Raw genomic sequence first — 24,273 nt, forward strand, 5'->3', positions numbered from 1 at the left:
GATCAAGCTCTTGGCTCCTGGCTTCAGCCTGGCCCAGCGCTTGCTGTTGCAGCTATGGGGGGAGTAAACCAGTGTATGTAAGATCTTTCTCTCTGTCTCTCCCCTCTCTTATTCTGGATCTCCCACATGAGTACAGGGGCCCAAGTACTTGAGCCATCTTCTGCTGCTTTCCCAGGTGCATCAGCAGGGAGCTGTATCAAAAGTGGAATAGCTGGAACTTGAACTGGTACCCATCTGGGAAGCTGGCACTGCAGACAGAGGCTTAACTGACTGTGCCACAGTGATGGTCTCAACAAATAGATCTTTAAAAAAAAAAACAAAAAACTGAAGACAGAAGTTGTCAGCAGTATGAGACAAAAGTTGACTGTATTGTATACCAGTAGTGCTGCATGGACCCAAGTTTCCACTCATCTTCAATCTGGTTTGAATATATTGATTTCTTTTTAAATCTTGATTAAAACTGTATTACAATAATTCCGATGATATACTTTTAGAAGACAGTTTTCTTAAGAAACTCCATATTTTTCCCTTTTGATGGGAAATATGTCATTTACCATGTTTGGTGGTTATGAGCATAACAGAGAGATTTCAATGGCTTATCCTCAAATCGTATGTCACTGGTGGAAACAAAAACATCTCCACAGCAATTCAAATAAAGAACTGGATTTACACTATCTATTGATGAAGAGAAAGGTTGTCTAAACATCTGAGCAGTGGGTGAAAGGATCCACGCTATAAACCCTCCAATCAGTCAAAATCAATTTCTCTCTCTCTCTCTTCCTTCCCCACCTTCTCTCTTTCCTGTTATTCAGACTATAAGGACACCAGTAATGACTTCTTCCAGATGAATTATGCAACTATGAAGGAGGAAGAATTAACAGCCTTTAGTAGTTAGATATAAAATTAATCTTAGAATAGTGAAACCCCAATTCTAACATTTCTTTGCTCCTGAGAATAGGGTAAACTAGGGGCAGTAATTAAGTGACAATTTATGATGTGGCAGAAAGGTTTCTGGCCTATAGGTCACTTTCTGGTAGAGAAATCCAAGCAGAGGTTACTGTTAGATTAGCTGTTGTGCCAGATGTGGAACTGGACATAACTGCTGAGCTAACTTCAGCTACACCTTTCATAAAATTTCTTTTAAACTTAATACCACAATTCCTTGGTCCTTCAAAAAAGCTCAATTTTAAATTATTCATTCAACCAATGTATAAACGATCATCATCTATTAATATATTATTATTATTAATGAATCTTGATGTGAATGGAAGGGGAGAGGGAGTGGGAAAGGGGAGGGTAGTGGGTGGGAGGGACGGTATGTGGGGGAAGCCATTGTAATCCATAAATCGTACTTTGGAAATTTATATTCATTAAATAAAAGTTAAAAAAAATATATATTTATAAGTTCTAATCCCCAAAAAAATATATTATTATTATTATTATTGAAGAGGTTCAGGCAAGACTTGTTCACATATTTACCTGTAAACAATTATTATGGCTGCTGGGTGGAGACTGCACTGAGCAGGGACAAAGTGGAAATGGAAAGATGATTTAGGGGCCATCAAAAAAGGCTGGCGAGAAAAAGATGTGACAAACATGTCTTGGGCCAGGAATGACAACAGGTGATATGAAGAGAAATAAAGCTATTAAGGCAATGGATCCACGTTAAAATGGTTGAGGGACTTTTTTTTAAGAAGGTTTATTTAAAAGAGCTGCAGAGAGAGACAGAGACGGAGACAATCCAAATGACTGCAATGGCTGGAGCTGAGCTGATCCAAAGTCAGGAGCCAAGAGCTTCTGTTGGTCTCCCATGTGGGTACAGGTGCCCAAAGGCATGGGTCATCCTCCACTGCTTTCCCAAGTGCATTAGCAGGGATCTGGATCAGAAGTGGAGCAGCAGAGACTCCAACCAGCACCCATATGGAATGCCTATGATGCCGGCCAGGGCATCAGAGTTGTTGACTTAATTTTATGGAGTGCAGCTCAAGCACCAGTATCTTTTTCCCAGTGAGGATTCAGACCCATGGACTCAGAGAAGAATGTGGATGACTTGATGGTTTAGACAGAGAGAGAATGAGATGAGGGAAGTATCTTGTATGGCATACGCTTCTAGTTTGAGCACCTAATTTACTTGTAGTGGTGTTTAAAGAGAAAGACAAAACATGGGACCTAGATTTTTAAACTGCTCTGATTTTTTGACTTAGCAAATTTTTAACATCGTGCACATCAACTTTGTGTAGACAATGACACACAGAAAACATTAGAAACAAATTAAGATAGCCCTACCATGTAGGTGACTGTTGTTAACTTTTGCCTTAAATCAGGGAGGTTAAACTATAGATTTCAGACTCTCACAGAACACAGGAGTGGAACTGTTTGGAGACGCTTAGGGACACATCCATTAATTACTTAATATCTCACAAAGAATAGAGGTGACCTGTTATATTAAGGAGCACTGCAATTTTGGATTGATTAATTTCCCTCTCTCACTCCCTCCCCTCCCCACCCCCTTTCTTCCTTCCAGAATTAAATAACTCTTTCTAAGGAAATACAAAAGACATTCTCATTGTCATTTTAAGTAGTACAAGTAGTCTTGAACTCATACCTGATTAATTCTCAGGCCTATGCTACTTCCCAAAGTCAGTTTTATCAGATTTGGTTTCGTTTAGTTTGCTGAGAGTAGGGTGGGTAGGGGAGACGTTACAGAGTTTTTCCTCTGAAAACAGATTCAAGACATCTTTATATACTAGCATTTCAACATGCCTACTATATTTCTAGTAATATTTTTAAGAGTACAAATCAAGCAAGCAATGAATTTTATAAATAAGGCATCCCTTAGTCATAACATAGTATAAACTCAAATATATACCCATGCATATATGTTATATGATATAGTGAGTTATCTATGTTTGTAATTATATTATTGATCTGTATCACATACACATAGCACTCATGCAAGTAGTCTGAATTTGATTGGCTCATGAACCACAAGGCTTATATATTATGGAAAACTAATTTCAGAACACTCCCTTGAAGAAGATTCATTCAACAATGATATTGTTAACTACTGTATTTATTTCTATGTCATATGTATGTCATTATAAACAATAGAAAATCTGTCACAAATCCTTACTGATCAAGCACTCATTCATTAAATCATGTGCTTAGTCATTTAGCTTATAACGCAGTACTCAGTTGAGCCTGAAATGATTCTGAGGGTAGGAGAAATTGATAAGCTTTCTGTCACAATTTTGAACTAAAGACACTACACTTACAAGAAAACCAAGGTATTAGTCATGTTTCATATATTTGATTTCCATCCCTTTGTAGATACATCATTATTTTCAGAACCATATGAACACAGAATTTCTCCCTTTCTCTTGGATAGATTCTCTAGGCTTATCATATGACAAAGAAAATGAACGGTCTTCAACCATCACAACATCAAATTACGAGCAAACTCTTCTTGGTTTGAAAAGACAAAGATTATCTTATAATACAGAAGTTTAACTCTTTAGAACACACTCAATAATTGACAGTCATGGATAAACACCCATAGATTCAAAAGGATGGATAAGCATATATTAGAGGTTTTACATACCTATATCAGGTAGGATCATCAAACCAATACAACGTATTAAAGACTGCGCTGTTTGCCAAACTTTCCTTGTGGAAAGAAACCAGGTTCCATGACACCAAAGTATCTGAAAGTAAAATAAAAAAGGAAGGGATGAATAAGTCTAAACAATGATAAAAGACCAAGTAGGATGCTCAAATCATTAAATTACAACATATAATTTTAATTAAATGCTAGATCTCATAAATGAAGATTTATCCCAGCATTTCCCAAATGTACTTAATCAAGAAATTCCTGTTGCTGAATGAGTGATACATGACAGTTACAATGGAAATAGTGGTCTTGCATAATCTATCCACACTGATGCTACCATTTTGGGTTCTCTACATAAGGTCATATGCTCTCAACTTGATACTTTAACTAATTTGGAGCATAAGTTTTATCTCTTTTTATACCTACATATAATATGCATACATAAATATTTACATATATATGTAATGTACAGAAATTCATATTACATATATAAAACTGCTATACTTCGAATGTCCCATCCAAAAATCATGTTGAAATTTAATTGGTATTGTAGCAGTAATAACAGGATCATCGATAGGCTCTTCATGGGTAAGAGTAATGCCTGCATAGAAGGGCAAGTTCACCTTCTCTCGCTCTTGCCCTCTCTCACCCTTCAGTCTTCTGCTGTTAAAGAACGAATTATTCTGCCATGTGATGAAGCATTAGTGAGACTATGCAGAAGCTGTCACCTTCATCTTGGACTTTCCAGATCCAGAAATGTGAGCCAAAAAAATTTCTGCTCATTATAAATTTCCCAGTTTGTGGCATTTCAGTATAGCAGCACAAAGCATACTAAGACAAGGACTAGTGTAAATTTCCCTGACGAGCTACACAGCTAATAATTTAAAAAATCGCTTTGATTTGTTGTTCCACAGCAAGTATTTGACATTCATTGATCATATCAGTTAACAGTCACTGAGCAAATAACACAAATTAGGTTTTAAGAAAATGAAAAGAATTTGGTCCTGCCCTCAAAAAGTTCAAGTCTACTCAAGTGAGAGGCTAAGAAGGATGCAGGTCAACTCATTATTGTGTGTGGAGTACTAAAAAAATTGCTTATCCAAGAAGCACAGAGGGTTGAAGCTGATGTCACTGAGCAGAGGGTCTTTAAGCTGAGCCTTGAATGCTGGATAGGAGAGTGACAGACAAAGGGAGGAGGGGAAAGGGGAGGAGGAAGGTACTCCACAGTGTGTTCAGATGCAAGATGAAGGAGAATGGCACATTCTGGAAGTTGCCTCCATGGGATTTAGCAAAATGCAGAGAAATTGAATGTATATAGCAAAATGGCAGAACATTCTTTTACAGATTTAAATGACTGCAGATGGGCTTAACAGTAATCAATCAATCCCAAGAATTGGAAAAACTTCCCGAAACCCTGTATATGGATTATCTCATTCTTGCTTGACAATCTTTCTGTTAGGTAGGAAGTGTAACCTTTCTTCTCCCATGTGTTAGGGGAACTAATGCTAAGGGACTTGCCTCAGTCCATAGACTGATTCATGTACACTGGGAGTGGAGGCCAAGAGCAGGGAGCCAATCCTACTTCTGTGCTGCCAGAGTCCTTGAAGAATTTCACGTGGCCCACTGGAGAACATGCAATGGCCCTGATGGTCATTGTTCTACTTCATGATAGCAAAAGCAGTGTTGTTGTGTGTTCCTGAGGGGGTTCTGGGCAGAACTGGGCTATATCTACTATCACTCTTCCTGTTTTCGATTCATGAACATGAGCATGGGGTAGAAACAGACTGTGATTAGATTCACGTTTTTCTACCTTGTTTCAATAATAGCCACGTGGCAAATACATGTTGACACTGTGTACTCTCCAGGAACAGTGGAAAAACTGGTCATTCTACCTCTGATATACTTATTTTAAAAAGTATTTATTTATTTATTTGAAAGGCAGAGTGACAGAGACAGAAGGAAAAATAGACAAATCTTTCACCCTCTGGTTCACTCCCCAAGTAGCTGCAACAACTGGAGCCACCTTCAGCTGCTTTCCAAGGTGCATTAGCAAGGAGTGGGATCAGAGACTTCAGGCATTGTAAGCAGTAGCTTAACCTTCTGTGTCACAATGCTGGTACCTTGCTATTTTATTAACCTTACTGAAGTAGGGTGTAGCCAAGGGGCTTGGATTCACGTAAGAGTTAAAATTGTATGCACATTCAGGTGAGAAAGGAGACTAGTATTCCTTTATAACATGCAAAAATGGCTTGGAGAGTGGGTATGGCAGGGGTCAGAGCATATTTAGTTATGCAAAAATGTAAAACACTTGTCTATGATACACTAAAAGAAGGCAGCTCTAAGAAAAATAAAATCTAAAGTAGCCCTACAGCCTAGAAGCTGGAAAGAGTGAGGACGACTTCCCCCAGCCCCCTTCTTCTTCCCTTTTTCCCTTTTAAATTCCTAAAGTAGAGCTGCTTAGAATATTTCTTCCACGGTTCAATTTCTCACGATGAGGGTGACAGAGTAAAAAATCTTTTGGTAGCCCCCAAAGTGCCTTGCCATCATGAAAGAAGATAGAAATTTATATTCTCAATGCTTTTCCAATCCAGGAACGATGTGCTTGTTACAGGCTTTCTGATGCCTTATAAGATGTCAGGAATTATTTTTGCTTTAAAGAGTGATTGCTTAAAAAGGCAGTTGCTGCTATAAATTCCCTCAAGACAGAAAGCAATTTCCAGACAACAATGAACAATAATGCCTAGAAAATACACTAGGTACAAGCCAGAGACAGCACAAATAGCAGAAGCAGAAAGACATACAACTTTTTGTAATTGTCTTAAATTCGCTGGACAAACTACGTCTGTTGCTACAAGAAATGGGCTTGCTGATCTTGGGCAGGATATACCAAAAGGAAGATTAAACTAAATATGACCTGAAATCAAACTAAATAAACAGCAGAATAAAGCAAAAGGTCTCTAGGAAACATATTTTCAGGGGGCATAACTTCATTAGACATTAAAGAGACAAATTAAGCTACATCTATCATTTGAAAATGAACAATCTATAGCAAGGTATTTATTTAAAGTATATTTCAATTTGGTTGTGTAAATACTTGAGGAAATTCATGGGGTGAACAAATCTGAACTGAGTGATTTGAAATCGAACTCAACACTTGCTGCCCAAGTGATCAAGGCTCTAGAGAATGTGGACAATTGTCCAGAAGGAGGTAATTTCGAGAATGACAAAGTGGGATCCAGAAAACTTTGCACCAAAAGAATCTGCTTGGGTAATCCATGGAAGAAGAAGTCAAGAGTGGCAATGTTGGTAAATTAAACCGGAAAGCAGAGACAGAGTGTAGGAGAAGTAATAATTTCTTATGTAGCCACCACTGCACTCCAAGCATCCATTATCTGATCACATTATTTCAACAGTTCTGTTTAGAAGACATTGGTTTTATCACTTTACAAATGGAGAAACTTTGGGAAATTTGTTCACTTAATACAACAGAAAGTGACCTGAGTTGAGATTTCAACTTTAAGCTCGTTTGATGATCACATCATTTCTTTAATGAGGTCACACTGATACTTAAACAATGAACAATATATAATTATCTCAATAAAAGGAATTTAAATAAAACTAAAATGACACTCATACTGTAGTAAGTACAATTACAAATACTAAAGCATACACTGAAGATGAGACTACCAGAAAAAGAACAGTCTCACATTTACAATATTATAATATATATATATGTATGGTATTTTATATCGAGTCCTTAAATATATTTCAAATCATTGATCCTAGTGATCCTCCTCACAAATTATTCCAAGGAAATAAAAATGTAGCATTGGCCAGTGCCGCGGCTCACTAGGCTAATCCTCTACCTTGCGGCACCGGCACACCGGGTTCTAGTCCCGGTTGGGGCGCTGGATTCTGTCCCAGTTGCCCCTCTTCCAGGCCAGCTCTCTGCTGTGACCAGGGAGTACAGTAGAGGATGGCCCAAGTGCTTGGGCCCTGCACCCCATGGGAGACCAGGAGAAGCACCTGGCTCCTGCCATCGGATCAGTGTGGTGCGCCGGCCGCAGTGTGCCAGCCGCGGCAGCCATTGGAGGGTGAACCAACGGCAAAGAAAGACCTTTCTCTCTCTCTCTCTCACTGTCCACTCTGCCTGTCAAAAAATAAAAAAAAAATTTACAAATGTAGCATTATTTATATCAGTTTATAATAGACTTTATTTAGGAGGGGGCATTTAAGGACAGGTTTGCATATTAATTCAATTGTATATTAGGAAGACATTATAGCAATAAATGGGAATATGGGGAATAATAAAGAAAGCATAACATAAAACTGTATGCTCTGATTATAAATAGTAACAGGTGAAGCTTCTACCTGCAATGCTGGTATCCCATATTGGCATCTGCTTGAGACCTGGCTGCTCCACTTCAGATCCAGCTCGCTGCTAATGCTCCTGGGAAAGCAGCAGAAGATAGCCCAAGTCCTAGGTCCTCTGCAGCCATGTGGGAGACCCAGAAGAAGCACTGGTTTCCTGGCTTCAGCTTGGCCCAGCCCTGGCTGTTGTGGCCATTTGGGGAGTGAATGAGTGGACAGAAGATTTCTTCTCTCTGTTTCTCTTCCTCTCTAACTCTCCCTTTCAAATCAATAAAAATAATAAATAAATGTATGCATGAATAAATACTAAATGGGAGACCAGAAGAAAGAAATTAGTTGTGTTGTGCTGCGGCAGGTAAAGCTGCTGCCTTGCAACACCAGTATTCCATATGGGTGCCAGGTGAGTCCTGGCTGCTCTGCTTCAGATGCAGCTCCTTACTAATGCACCTGGGAAAAGCATAGGAAGATCGCTCAAGTGCTTGGGCCCCTGCACCCACGTGGGAAAGCTGAAAGAAGCTCCTGGCTCCTGGCTTCGGTCTGGCCCAGCTCTGGCTGGTTTGGCCATCTGTGGAGTAAGCCAGCAGATAGAATCTCTCTCACTCTCTTGCTCTCTAATTTTGCTATTGAGATAAATAAAAATAAATATTTTTAAAAAAGAAATCAGTTGTGTTAAATCAGAGTAATTATGAATGCATTAAAATTGTGATCCCATTTCTTAAAATATTGAACTGAATTCACACAAACATACATTGAAGGAAAATACACACTTACATATAAAAACACATGATATATTTGGGATATGTGTTTACAAGGTAAATGGTTTCCAGCATATATAATACTATTTTGTTATATTATTAGCTATTTGATGGTAGAGGAAAGGTAAAGAAGATACACTTCATGTGTGTGTCTGCATACACACACATATAAGGGGACAGAAATCAATTTCTTATATTAACAGTCCATGAAAAATAAGATTATAATAATAGGAAGACTTATCGACAGGACTGCTACTGCTTATGATTTTAAACAGATCTGTGATTAAGAACCTTTTCCAATCTGCACCATAGATGTTTTTTACCTGCTCACATTCCTTCCATCCCACTTCCTAATTGTAGGGGTAGAATGTGAAAGAAGGAAGCTAGAGACAATGGCTGAGCTATGGAATTTTTCTTATCCTCCATTCTCTGCCTCAACACATTAGGCCATGTTGCCAGCAGGCTGTCCCCATCCCTGAGAAACCATTCTGTCTTTGGTTGAGCAGGAAGAAGAAACAGAAGCTAGTATTTGGCTGCTTGCTTCTGTCTATCAGAGAAGGACAAACTAACAAGTGTTCACCATCTGTCTCCAAAATATCAACACTTGTCTCTCCAGCTTCAGTCACAATCAGGGTTTTAGGCAGTAAATTTCTAGCATCTGCTACCCTAAAGTATCTTTTGTCTTCTATGTGAATTAAAGGTAGAGAAATAACTTTCTTATATCCCTGGTTAATAGTTTTTGGAAAATAAAGGAACTCCCTAAGTTTGTAAACACTACCATTCATTAGAATTTCACAAACCACATCTTTGGGCTTGTGTTATTGCTTAGAAGGTATAGTAGCTGCCTGCAAAGCACCATCCCAGATGCTCCACTTCTAAAACAGCTCTCTGCTAATGGCCTTCAAAAATCATCACGGACAATGGTTCAAGTGCTGGGAACCCTGCTACCCACATGGTACACATGGATGGCTACCGGCTCCTGGCTTCAGCTGGCCCAGCCACTGGCTGTTGTGGCCATTTGGGGAGTGAACCAACGGATGTGAGATCTCTGTCTCTGACTTTCACAATAAATAAGTAAATCTTCAAAAAAGAAAACCACATCCTTTGCCTTGCTATCTGCATTATATTTATACATGCATATATTAGAAAGAAGCATAAAGGGGCTGGCTTTGTGGTACAGAGGATTGCCTGTTGAATCCCACCTGCTCCACTTTTGATTCAGTTCTCTGCTAATGCACCTGGGAAAGCAGAAAAGGGCCCAAGTGCTGGGGCAGCTGCCACCAACAAGGGAGATGGATGGAGTTCTGGGCTCCTAGCTTCAGCCTGGCCAGCTCTGGTCATTGCAGCCATTAGGGGAGTAAACTAGCAGATGGAAGATCGATCTCTCCCCTCCCCCCTTCCCTTGCCACCTCTCTCTCCTTCTGTCTCTGTAATTCTATCCTTCAAATAAATAAATAAATCTTTAAAAAAACACATAAAATTAAGTGTACTCCAGGCATGGTTCAAGGTCTTCTGGATAAGTGGCCTTCTTCTCCCAGCATTTCTTTCACGTGTGTGTGTGTGTGTGTGTGTGTGTGTAGGGAATCATGCCTTGAATGAATTTGGGGAAAGAAGAAAGAGTCTGCCTCCAGACATAATCTTTAATGTTTTTTTTTAAGTTCTATTTTTATTATTAGCTTTTGTTTTTGATATCATTCATTAAACTGTAATTTTTTAAAGATTTATTTATTTCAAAGGCAGAATTATAGAGAGAGAGAGATAAAGAGGGGGAGAGAGAGAGAGAGTGGGAGAGAGAGAAAGAGAGGTTTTCCATCCGCTGGTTCACTCCCCAGATGTCCGCAATGGCCAGAGCTGCACCAATTTGAAGCCAGGAGCCAGGAGGTTCTTCCAGGTCTCCCAAGTACGTGCAAGGGCCCAAGGACTTTGGCCATCCTCTACAGCTTTCCCAGGCCATAGCAGAGAGCTGGATTGGAAGTAGAGCAGCCAGGATTTGAACTGGAACCCATATGGGATGCCAGCACTGCAGGTGGTGGCTGTAACCATTATGCCACAGTGCCAGCCCCCAAACATAATCTTTAGAGTTTTCTCTGATCTAAAGTGCACAGCTGTCTAACTGGGTACTCCCAGCATTGCTAGCATTTCTAGTGAAGTTCACCACTTACCATGGATGTCATCTGTATTTTCTTGACATAGTAAGGGTGAATAGACATTTCTTCTTACCTTTTACTTTCTTTGTGTCATAATCTCTTACTACCAGAAAGTGAATCAGCTGTAATATGTTGAAGCATTCTCTTCCATAACATATGGCATGAATTTTCCAGGTATGGCCCTTGATAAACTAAGTCTATACAATTTTTTTTCCAAACCATAACCATGTCTACTTACAGTCATGACAAAGCATTAGGATAGAATGTAATCTATATGCCCCCCTCAAAAAAACTGTAAAAAAATTATTTTTTAGGAACTTACTAACAGGCAGTTCAGGGCTTGAAGATTAACAGAACAAATATCTGCAACTGTCATTTTTGTTTCAAAGAAATTTCAGGAAATTAGACAGAAAAATAAAACCCAAGTACAGCTGCTTTACTTCATTGAAGAAGCAGTGATCAGTTCGAGGAGTCCAGACTTTCCATGAAAAAGATTTCAACAAAGTAGTTGTTAGGGAAAAGCAAATTAAAACCACAAGGAGACACCACCACATACCCATAAGAATGGCTAATATTAAAATGATTGACTATACCAATGTTGGCAGGGATGAAGCAATAGAACTTTTATACACTGCTGGTGGAAGTGTGAAATAATATAATCCAACAAGATTGGATGCATCCAGGTGGTATGGAAAAAATGCCTGTGTCTATCAGTATCACTGCAAATGTAGTTTTGTGAAATTTTGTTTCATATCTTTGTCAAGATCGTTGTACTGCTATAGTTTTAATTATCTGTGATTACTATAATATTTACTGTATATGGGTGAAATGATTATTTTTTCCATTCAATTATTGTTCACAGCCATCTGTATTTCCATTAAACTATAGGCTTTTTGATGTTCCCTTGCTAAACTTCTCATTTGGTGAGGTTTTAAGTCTTTTTACTGTAATGTAAATTTAAAATATGTTATTTCAAAAACTAAAAAAAGACAAAGCGAGAAGAAGAGAGGAAGGTTAGAGAGAAAGGGGGAGGGAGAGAGGAAGGGAATATTCTATATTCTTAGAACTTTATCTACAAACCACACTGAATGTGTTGAAAACTAATGGAACATTAAAAAATAAAAAGGCAAAGTAAATAAAAATGTAACCAATGTAGGAAACACAGATAAATTTTATCATATGGCTAAATACATTTTTCATATATAGCTGAGTATGTACAGTTATTTATACAAAGGGATTTAAAACATATGCCTATACAGAGACTTACACATAAATGTTCATAGTAACTTTATTCATAGTCACCCCAAACTGGAAACCTACCAAGTATCCATCAGATGCAACAGAGAAGAAAATCATGATACTGCCACAAAATGGAATTAAAAATAAAAAACTACTGTTGGGCATTTCAATAATATGGTACAAAAGAAGCCTGTCACAAAAATACTTATCATTTATAAAACTCTAAAAAAATGCAATCCATGGGCTAGAAAGCAAATCAGTGGTTGTCTGGGGCTCAGGCAGACAGAAAGGGGTATAAGGGGTATAAGGAATTCTAGGTGATAATGGGAATACACTATGGCTTGATTTAGAGCTAATAACATTATAGACAAATTTAATCTCAGGGCTGGCACTGTGGTGCAGCCCGTTAAGCTGCCACCTGCAATACTGGCATCCCATAGAGGCGCTGGTTTGAGTCCCAGCTGCTCTGCTTCTGATCCAGCTCCCTGCTAATCCATCTGGAAAAGCAATGGAGGATGGCCCAAGTCCTTGGGCTCCTGCACCCGTGTGGGAGACCCAAAAGAAGCTCCTGATTCCTGGCTTCAGCCTGCCTCAGCCCTGGCCATTGTGGCCCATCTGGGGAGTGAACCAGTGGATGCAGGACCTCTCTGTCTGTCTCTCCTCTCTCTCTCTCCCTGTAAGTCTGACTTTCAAATAAATAAATAAAACTTCTAAAAATTTAATCTCATTCAAATTATATACTGAAAAAGGGAGTTTATTACTGTATGTGCATTATACATCACTACAAGTTCCTTGATTAAAACAAAATTGTTTATAATATCAAAATTGATCTCTTTTAAAGTTTAGCATTTTTAAAAAAAATCATTTTAATACTGAAGTGTAATTTAGGTACAAGCAGAGTAATCTTGTGTATGTTTTAAAATGACCCAATATATGAAGCCATACAGAAATGATGTTTTTGTTCACATGTTGCAAATTATTTTAACTGGGCAATGGATTCAGAGGGTTGAATACAGACATACTTCAGTTTGTGAAAAATTTGAAAATAAAGATTCAATTATTTGATACAAAGTTTTCTGGAATCTATGCAAAATCTTTTCATAACATGCCATTTCCCTGAATTTTTTGAAGATTCCTTACACTATTCTGCTTTTGAATAGTTGTATTTTTTTATTTAAAATTTGGCCAAGAGGGAGATATTTTCGTGTAGTTGGTAAAGCCACCTCCTGCAATGCCAGCATCCCAATATGGGCTCCAGTTCATGTCTTGGTTGTCCCACTTCCCATGTAGCTCCCTGTTAATGGCCCAGGGAAAGCAGCTGGGGGCCCTGTATCCACATGGGGGACCTGGAAGAAGCCTGAGGCTCCTGGCTTTGGTCTGGCCCAGTCCTACCTGTTGCAGCCATTTGGTGAGTGAACCAGCGGATGGAAGATTCATTCTCTCTTCCCTCTTTCCCTCCCTCCCTCCCTCTCACGCTCCCCCGTCCTCCTTCTTTCAGATAAATTAATATAGCATTTTTTAAATGGTAATAATAATTGGAGGAAAATTAGTTAAATCTACAAGTGTTGTTCTTTGAATTAAGATATAATGAATTTCCTGCACATAACAATCTCAAACAGCATAAGGTTTTTTTAAATAAAAGTAAAGACTTGCTTGCAGGCTAAGTCTCTTTTCAGGAGGGATGATAACAGTTATTACATGTAGAGAAATGTCATTTTGTTAATGGAATGTAAAGTAAAGTTTATTCAGCAATATTAGGAAACAAACAGGACAAACAAAGCTAATCAATACAGTGAAGACACAGAGCATAAAACTTTTTAAAAGGAAGGAAAATTGAACTTACATATTTTCATACTACCTTTCCCTTTAAAGGCATTAGATTTCTTGCCTAACTTCAGGGAAAGCTGGCTTCAAGCTCACAATCATAGGAGTAGAATTTGTGTCCCAAAGAGCTGAGCAGATTCCCAACCAGGCACCAAGTTTCAACAGGCTCCATGCTGAAAATGTCCCATGGATTCTTCAGTGAGCCTGTAGCTCAGGACAATGTCAGTCAGAATAGAAATTAAGGATGTAGAAGGTAGTATTCAACTATGTAGGGAGGGATGCCCTTTAGAGAAATTAATGTCCCTTTCAGTTTCTTGGCGCTGTACAAAATGGAACATGACATTTTCCCCTTGATCCTGTTACCTTTACAACTACCCATTCTTTCTGTAAGACTCCAAACCGTCTAATGAGCAATACTGGACAACAAAACACGGCCTCATTACCAACAAAGAACATAAGCTTCTGCAGTCACGCTTAGATGTGATAAATTAGAAGTCTGTTCCCCAGAAACCAACCCATTTCAGATGAGCAGTTGATTCATTTTAGTGTTATCCTAGGACAACAGAGCATCAGAACATTTCATAGTCCAAGCTGTCCAGAGGCAACACAAAATTCTATTGTTGCAGAACTTAACTTTCCTTTCCAAACAACTCCTTGAAATTTTAGCTCTATCTTCTTGTAAAATGTTTTACCTTTAAAACAAAAGTTTCAATCTGATTCCAAAGGCCCAGAACATTTTCTAGAACAGAAACATATGATGCCTGTTTCTTTTCCCATATGTGCTTTGTTGAATTATTGGAAAGGAACACAGAGATCATCATATCTAGAGTCCTTGTGCTAGTGCCTGCATGTGCTAGTGTCTTTGTAGAATGTATGAGTATAAATCATCTATGTCACCTTTGAAATATCTTTTGCACAAAAATAATTATGATAAAAATTTATCTATATCTACTATATCTATATCTATATCTATATCTATCTATCACGTGGATATACACATCTGTCCTCCTGGTCTATATAATGTGATTCTTTAGTATTATTAGCAGTGAGTCCTGTTAGGCTGTGGGGAAGGCACAGATTCATGAAGAATAAACTGAGAGGGAAGGAAATACTTTGTGGAAGGTAAGTTTGAACTTGAAATATGAGTATAATTTATAAAATAACAGAGGAAGGAAGTGCTCCAGGGATGGAGAAGAATAAAAACACAGGTGAAGCATCACGAATAAAGATGATGTACTGTGGGACCAAGGAGAACAACATGGAGCTGAGTTTTAGGAAATCAGGCTGGAGAAAGCCTCAAATGCTATTTTCAGGACTCTGTACCTTATTCCTGGTGCAATACAGAGTCTCTGAAGTAGAAAACTGAGTAGAAAACTGACATGATCGAGATGGGTTTTAGGTCAGAGGTATCTCAAGAGCAAAGCTCAGATATGACAGAGGGCCAAGTGGTAGTGGTCAAACCAAATTTTAAAAGCACACTTCTCATGTGGGATCTGTCCTTAATGTGTTGTCCAATGTGAAGTAATGCTATAACTAGTACTTAAACAGTATTTTTACACTTTGTGTTTCTGTGTGGGTGCAAACTGATGAAATCTTTACTTAATATATACTGAATTGATCTTCTGTATATAAAGAGAATTGAAAATGAATCTTGATGTGAATGGAATGGGAGAAGGAGCGGGAGATGGGAGGGGTGTGAGTGGGAGGGAAATTATGGGGGGGGAGCCAATGTAATCCATAAACTGTACTTTGGAAATTTATATTTACTAAAGAAAAAAAAAGAAAAAAAAAGCACATTTCACCTTCAATGATGAATAAAGAATATTTCTATGCAGTAAACTTTTAATGAAATTAGATGTCATAGTCTGCACAAATTTCCAAATTCCAAAGAAAAGCAACATAAAACGCAGGCTATGACTTTTAAAGTATAGGAGACAGACAAAAGTGTTTGTAACAGAGCTATAGAGGTACAAGAGTATAGGCAAGAATGCATCCAGTTCTCATCAAGTGTGCAAAGACAAAAAGAGACGTGACAAAGAAAGATTCCTCCTGTCAGATCCTGAAAAGCAAGCAGGGTTATAACAAAATTCTGGAGACTAGGGGATTCAGGCCCAGAGAACACAAGAAAACTTCTAGACACCTGCAGCAGAGAGCATATTCAGGCTACTTTACTGGCATATAAACACACACAAAGAGAGAACAGGGACACACACATGAGATTACTTCTCCTTTCCAAGCTTCACTTTCCTCTTAGAGCTCTAAGTGTTTATGGTTCGGATTCACACCATTGAGAACTGTCAAGAAGTTAACTGACAGTCTGTAATTGAAGGTGTTGTAAGGTAGGGTGATCATGGGAAACAGTGACAGAGGACATCAGTAAACAAGATAAGGCAGTGATGGCATTTAGGAGGTGCCAACACACAGGGTTCATTCTGCATCTGGAGGCAGCGATAGAACATAAGGGACAGGTACCAAAGAATCTCACAGAGAGCTGTTTCCCTCATCTCACAGAAGAAAATGGGAACATGTTTGGAAAGTCAGTATTTTGGGTATATATAGAAGGCCCCATCAGCTCTAAGGAAGCAAAAGCAATGTTATCTGTAACTTCAGTTTTAGATAAAAGAGTACAAGGACATACAAGCAGGAATTGTAAACATGTTTTCAACACTGTTGAAACAGTGATAAATCAAACATGGAATAAAAAGTGTTTTCTTTTCCAGGCTATTCCATGAGCTAACAGAGCTGGATTTAACGGGATGACTTATATGAAGATATTGCTTTATGCTTGAAAGGAAAAGACTGTAAATATTTGAAGGCACAGAGAGATCTCAGTTGAGTGAACAAGCACTGATTGCTTTCTGGTGTCAAAATATTTTAAATAAAGAATAAATCAGAATTTTGGTAAATTTTATTCTTCTTCGGGGTCAGAAGGGAGATTCAGAGCATAAATTTAAGTACTATCACATTTGTGAAGCTTGATTTCATGATGAGGAAAAAAAAAGTTAATTCTTGGTCCCTAAGTGTTAATAGATACTTTAAAAACCTATCTTGATATTTAAATTGATGCCACATGCCAACTAAGATTTTTTTAAGTTTATTTATTTGTTTGAAAGGCAGAATGACAGATCTCCTATCTGCTGTTTCTCCAAATGCCTATAACAGCTGGAGGTAATGCAGGAGGAAACCAGGAGCCCACTCTGTCTGGGTATCTCCCTCGTGGGTGGGAGGAACCCAAATACTCAGGCAAACATCTGCTGCTTCCCAGGCACATTAACAGGAAACAGGATTAGAAGTGGAGGACTTAATCCCCTGGAGTCCCATATGGGATGTAAGTGTCCCAAGTGACAGATTAACATACTACATCACCCCAGCAAGATTTTTTATTACTGGTTCCCTAAGCTTCTGAAATCATTAGAATCCTCTAGAGATTTACTTAAAGGGACAGGTTTCTGTCCAGAAAATCCAGAGATTCTAACTCAGGGAGCCAAAGATAAGGCCCAGTAATCTGGATTCTTTTAAAGTCTGTAAAGACATGCTGAAAGTGGCTACTGCAATTAGGTGCAAAATAAGTATAGTTAGATTTGCACTGTGTATTAGTCTTGCGCAATTTCATTCTGATATAAAACTATTTGTTGTTTCATTTGGAAACCTAATATGCAAAACTTTAGTTTGTTATTTTGCCTTAAAATATAAATAGGCCTATAAATAATTGGGCAGAACCCTGAAAATTAATTTATTAGTGTATATTCTTCCTTTCTCATGATTACTAAAGGACCACCTCCTTTCCACTGACTATTATAGCGCTGATAGATCACAAGCTCTCTTTCAGTGTGTTTGCCACAGGAAGCATTTATCTTTCGCTCCTGGGGCTTCACAGCAAGGTAAAGAAATCTGAGTGCATTTCATGTGAATCACAGGAATGGAGGAGCTTAGCTCTTGCCAAAACTCAATACATTAACTCTTTAGAGTGACACGAGAAGAGAAAAGCTCTCGGGTTAACAAAGATACAGATCACAGTGCTCACGATGTGCAATGAAGTGATGTGCAGTGAAGTGGGCAAAGGAAGAACAAGCCAAGCCAGTGGAGGCCAAGAGGCAGCAGGGCAGACAAAACCACCCTGGCACCTCTTCAGCAAAGCCAGAGCTGCCTGGGCTGAGGACAGTGCTGCTTACTAGGACCTTCTGTTTCTCAAGCACATGAGTAGGAAAGACTTCTAGAAAATTAAGAAAAATAAGTAAAAAATAATCAATAAAATCATCAAACACTCCTACCTTTAAGAATGACCGATGCAGGGAAATCATTGAGTCAGTAAAAACTAGATTTCTATTTATTGAGAATCTGATTTGAGCAAGGCTAGTTGACAACAGTGTGAACCAAATATACACAGGTTTTACATGCAGGGGTTTCTTCAAGAAATTCCTACATTTTAGAGCTGATATTATTTTGAGACTATAATTCTATTGTGCTATGCTGAAAAGAATAATCAAGACACTCATAGTATTTTCTTTTTTTAACTTTTATTTAATGAATATAAATTTCCAAAGTACAGAATATGGATTACAATGGCTTCCCCCCCATAACGTCCCTCCCACCCGCAACCCTCCCCTTATCCACTCCCTCTCCCCTTCCATTCACATCAAGATTCATTTTCGATTCTCTTTATATACAGAAGATCAGTTTAGCATATATTAAGTACAGATTTCAACAGTTTGCTCCCACACAGAAACATAAAGTGAAAAATACTGTTTGAGTACTAGTTATAGCATTAAATCTCAATGTACAGCACACTAAGGACAAAGATCCTACATGAGGAGTAAGTGCACAGTGACTCCTGTTGTTGACTTAACAAATTGACACTCTTGTTTATGGCATCAGTAATCACCCTAGGCTCTTGTCATGAGTTGCCAAGGCTATGGAAGCCCCCTGAGTTCACTGACTCTGATCATATCTAGACAAGGCCATGGTCAAAGTGGAAGTTCTCTCCTCCCTTCAGAGAAAGGTACCTCCTTCTTTGATGACCCATTCTTTCCACTGGGATCTCACTCGTGGAGATCTTTCATTTAGTTTTTTTTTTTTTTTTTCCCCAGAGTGTCTTGGCTTTCCATGCCTGAAATACTCTCATGGGCATTTCAGCCAGATCCGCATGCCTTAAGGGTTGATTCTGAGGCCAGAGTGCTATTATTACATTTGCCATTCTATGGGTCTGCTGTGTATCTCACTTCCCATGATGGATCATTCTCTCCCTTTTTTATTCTATCAGCTAGTATTTGCAGACACTATTCTTGTTTATGTGATCCCTTTGGTTCTTAGTCCTATCATTATGATCAGTTGTGAACAGAAATTGATCACTGGGACTAGTGAGATGGCATTGGTACAAGCCACCTTGATGGGATTGAATTGGAATCCCCTGGTATGTTTCTAATTCTGCCATTTGAGGTAAGTCAGCTTGAGCATGTCCCGAATTGCACATCTCTTCCCTCTCTTATTCCCACTCTTATATTTAACAGCGATCACTTTTCAGTTAAGTTTCAGCACTTAAGAAGAATTGTGTATTGATTACAGTATTCAACCAAAAGTATTAAGTAGAACAAACAAAAAAAATAGTAAGAGGGATAACATATTAAGCTGCTCATCAACAGTCAGGGTGAGGGCTGATCAAGTCACCGTTTCTCATAGTATTTTCAAAACATGAATAGGCACTACCATACCCAATCAGGGACAGTGGACACTCTACTGAAAAAAAAAAAAGCCTTTTTATTTTATATCTTCTGAGTTTATGTAACATATGTATATACAAAATGTATTCTATGCATTTTACAATTATCACATATATCATGTTACAAAATAGACACACTACACCAATCACATTTCATATCTACTAAAGTCCATGGGGAAAAGACTGTTTCTACTTCTGTGAGGCAGGTTTACAATCATAGTTACTAGAATTTTGATGGCTTTTCATTAGTTTGCAAGTATTGTGTATTTGTAACTTTTTTTTAAAAAAGATTTATTATTTATTTATTTATTTTAAAGGGGGGAGAAGAAGAGGGAGGGAGGGACAGAGAGAGGGAGAGCTATCTTTCATTTGCTGGTTCACTCTCCAAATGGCCACAACAGCTGGGCTGGACCAGGCTGAAGCCAGGAGCTAGGAACTTCTTCAGGGTCTCCCACATGGATACAGGGGCCCAAGGACTTGGGCCATCCTCCGCCACTTTCCCAGGCACATTAGCAGGGAGCTGCATTGGAAGTGGAGCTGCCAGGTCTTGAACTGACACCCATAGGGGATGCTGCACTGCAGGTGGAGGCTTAACATTCTATGTAACAATGCCGGCTACTGTAATAATCTTAAAACAGTGGCTTCCAAAAACTTTTTGACTTATCCACAGCAAGACAAACATACACATGCACATACTCACAAAATTACCCTCAAAAAGTTTGTCGAAAAAAAATTGAAAGAAAGGTAAGTTTAGGTGATAAAATTTTTGAAATCCATGCAGTTTTCTCATAATACATTTTCATGATATGTAATTATAATACTGTATGGATACTATACACACACACACTCACACACATACATATAATATCATATGTATTAATGCAGGTTAGTGTGAATGTGTCCACACACATCTCTAAAACTGAAACAGAGGTTTCCTAAAAAAATATTGATTCTCACAATGAATAGTATATTCAGGCATATCCTATCCCTATCCTATCCTATCCCATCCCATCCCATCCCATACTTAATAGACAATTCTTAATGGTAGTTTTAAAGAAAAACTAACAAACTACAGAGATTTCCCAATTCCATTCTGACAAATGCATCATGACATGAACTATCATATCATTCAGAGGTACTTTAACTGTTCTAAAAATATCATCTTCTTCACCTCCCCACTCTTCTCTAGACCTGATTTCAAAATCACTAATCTTTAATGGTGTAAGTGGAACCATATAGAATTCAGCCTTTTCATATTGGCTTTGTTATCTTAGCAATACACATTTAATTTTTCCTTGTCTTTTTTGGCTCAATAATTCATTTTTTATATTTCTAGCAGTCCTTTTTATGAATAAACCCCAGTATGTTTATTATTTCACTCTGTGCCACCAAAGAATTGGGTTGTAATCACAGTTAGCTGATTTCACAACCTATTATTCATTCACATCTGTATTTATAAAGAATCATCTAAAGTATGATCCTAAATGTTCGTTGGACTACAAAGGAGCAGACAACTTGGTCCATATGTTAGTGGTTTAGAGTGTTAGCAGGAGGAGTGAGCTACATGTAAGAAATGTTTAGTATCAAAGGGTGAAAACAACAATAAAAATGCCAGAGTAAAAGAGGCATAACACAATAGGAATTCCTCAGCACTACTGAGATCCAAGAAGCACTGGCAAATTTTGGGATGTAACTCTGCATAAGCAGGACTTTCCCGTCAGGAATCTGAGCTTAATATTTGTATATACCTGTTTCTTCATTGTCTAAAGTTATTTAATAGTAATATCTAGGTCATTAAGTATGTATTGCAAGTAAATAAATGAGAAACACATAAAGCTGAAAACATATCTGACATATATTATGTTTTTAATAAATATTTATCTATTATTGTTACTCTTAGCCAGTTTATCCTTCATGTTTCTCTGGGACATAGTGAGGCCTCAGCAAATATTTTGTTAAAATCTGAAGAACTGCAATTTCTATATAAGCCTGTTTGGTCTGTGGAAGCTTTGTAGAAGAACCAAGTCATGAACCTAAAAGAATGTATTTAATTTGGCAAGCATAGGTGGAAGGAGGCAAGAGGCTGGGGAGAAAATCAGAGAAGTAGAAGTAGCAGTCAAGGGGCATTGATTGATGGGATTAAGGCAGAGAATTAGGAGCCAAAAGAGACAGAGTTTCTCTGGACTGCCTTTTAGAGATCACTGGTGACCTTTGCAAAGGGCAGATATTTGAACTTCCTCTTTTATTGGGCATAAAAGCAGACCTCAGCAATCTAGGTAGTGAGAATTAGGTCCTTGGGCATCCACTGTCTATAATAAGTTAACTTCCTTTCAGTGCCTGTTGTGTACCATTCTTGTGGGAAGTGAGAAGATACATGTCAATAATTTTCTATGTTCTGTGGTTTAGGTGAAGAATTCTTAGTGGGAAGTTTCACCTAATGTCTCAAATAGCAGGTTCTGGCCACAAATAAGAGTCTTAAATTAAGTATTTGAATTTCGTTCAACTCACACTAGTCATATTCCAAGTGCTCGATAACCACAGGTGCCTAGAAGCTACTGCACTGGACAGCACACAGACTATTTCATCATGGCAGAAGGGTCTCTTGTTGGGGGGGGGGGGTGTCCAGGAGCTGAAGCGGCACCACGAAAGGTGGAAGGGGAAGGTGACTGCAGGTGATACAGTGTGAGTACATGTGTAGCTAATCCTGAAATTGCAAAGACTGGCTGATCCTCATGGGGAGAACAAGGCTATAGACAAGAGGAAGATATTCTACTTATTAGAAGTCTTGGGACTAAATGAGGTAGTAAGACCCCAGGAAAAAGGAGGTAATTGTAGAGAAGGGGTTAACATATGGGGAAGAAGAAAGGTTCATAAATGCAAAGATGTAAAATACGAGATTCAGGGACTGTGAATCTTGAGCAAGAGGAAAAATTATCATGGAGAATGAAGTTAGACTGGATAGTGTTTTCAACAAAGTGGATAATGCACTTCTTTGCAACAGCAACAACAAAAATGAAATCATTGTGAAGAAGTTACAAGACAATGCTGCTGAAGATAGAGAGATGCTTTTTATGACTGCAAATTTAGGTACCAAAAATTTAATTTGTGTAGTTATTAATTGATCAATCAATTATTATTATTTATTGGGTCCCAAGATGCCAAGTATTCTGAATAGATGTCCAAGCAAGTTAGGAAGTCTAGACTTATCAAAAAGACTTTGAGAAAAATAAAGCCAAATAACCAATATAAAAATATAACCAAGCACTAACTTGTAGAGTACAACTCAAAAAAATTTTATTTTATATCAGGTATGGCAAACCCTTGGCCTCATGTTGTCACTCTTGGCTTCTGTGCCTTTTGCAAACATTACAAATCAATCCTGGGGTTCCTTCTATGCCTTTTCATATTCCATCTACTAGGTAGTATGAAAAATATAAATTATTTAGAAATCTGGCACAAATAATATTAGACTTGATTAGTCACAATCACACCAAGGAAGCCCAATGTAAAGCTACAGACTAGTCTTAGATTGAAAACTCATCTTGTTGGAAGCCAAAAGTGTCAACTGGTCACTCAAAATAAAAGACTATAGTAGCTAGTTTCAAATATTTAGATATTTAACTCTCAGTCTCGGGAAGTTTTCCTGACTTGACAAAGATCAGTATCTACAGAGCAAATTAGAAATTTCAAGTTAAAACAAGTAAGGCATAGATCGGACCACTTAAAAATAACCTAAATAAAGTGCATTCAGTTGGTGTCAGTTTTATTTTTCAGAAATTACACAACTTGTCTGACAGAGTTAAAAAGATTAATAGTTATAATTTCTCTTCAAAGGTAGATAAAAGAATGATGCAGATATGCTAATTACATAAAGGACAAATGAAGTTCACAAGGTGATCATGGGCATTGCAGATAGATGATGTTATTAATGTGATTTCCCTAAATTTAAAAGGCAACCTTACAATCCGAACATTTTCTTGGGTTCAGTGACTTAGCTCTCATACTTGAAATCACAAACTCAAAACCATATTCAAATAGTTTCACCATGAGATTTAGCACCTGAAATATATTTCTGACTCAGGGAGAAAATGAGAGATTACAAAAAGGCAATTAAGGAAGATAGGAGCTTTTCACATACCTGTTCTTCCACCAGATTTGAAGATTGGTTCATATAAGCAACTTACTTCTGTTTTGAGTCATCAGGATCCATAAATGCCGAGACTACCTTATTAGCCTTGCTTCTTAATGCCAGGTTCTACAGGGAAAATTTTTTGGCAGGGTGTTTGGTTGGACCCTGATATCACTAATTTAAACACTTTAAACTGAGTGCAAGTATTCAGAGGATTGTTTCTATTTCCCTCAATATGCTTATGTAAACCAGATAACTTTACAATGGCAGTGATGGAGAGAGATCATTTTAGGTCTTCCACCTCTCTTCAGGTTCTACAGTAAAAGTGTCTCTAAAACAGTCTCATACAATATAATGCTATTATGTGGAATATTGTTGGATTTGAAATGGGATATACATATATAGATATACAATACATAAACATGTGATAAAGATATCCTCACCTTTTTTGTGAAGGGCTGTTTTCAGTGCTCAGACAAGGT

At 38.0% G+C, this 24,273-nt stretch overlaps 1 protein-coding gene across 6 annotated transcripts in view; it reads right to left on the reverse strand.

Annotated features, from left to right (window-relative positions):
* Nucleotides 1–24,273, reverse strand: part of CHRM3 (cholinergic receptor muscarinic 3) — a 613,309-nt gene that overhangs the window by 335,369 nt on the left and 253,667 nt on the right. For all 6 annotated transcript variants that reach the window (XR_011381528.1, XM_051821487.2, XM_017347714.3 and 3 more), the window contains one exon: nt 3,602–3,704. The gene's annotated coding sequence lies outside the window, so the exon portion shown is untranslated. The remainder of the gene's footprint in view (nt 1–3,601; nt 3,705–24,273) is intronic.

This window comes from Oryctolagus cuniculus, chromosome 13, assembly GCF_964237555.1.
Source record: "Oryctolagus cuniculus chromosome 13, mOryCun1.1, whole genome shotgun sequence".
Classification (NCBI taxonomy): domain Eukaryota; kingdom Metazoa; phylum Chordata; class Mammalia; order Lagomorpha; family Leporidae; genus Oryctolagus; species Oryctolagus cuniculus.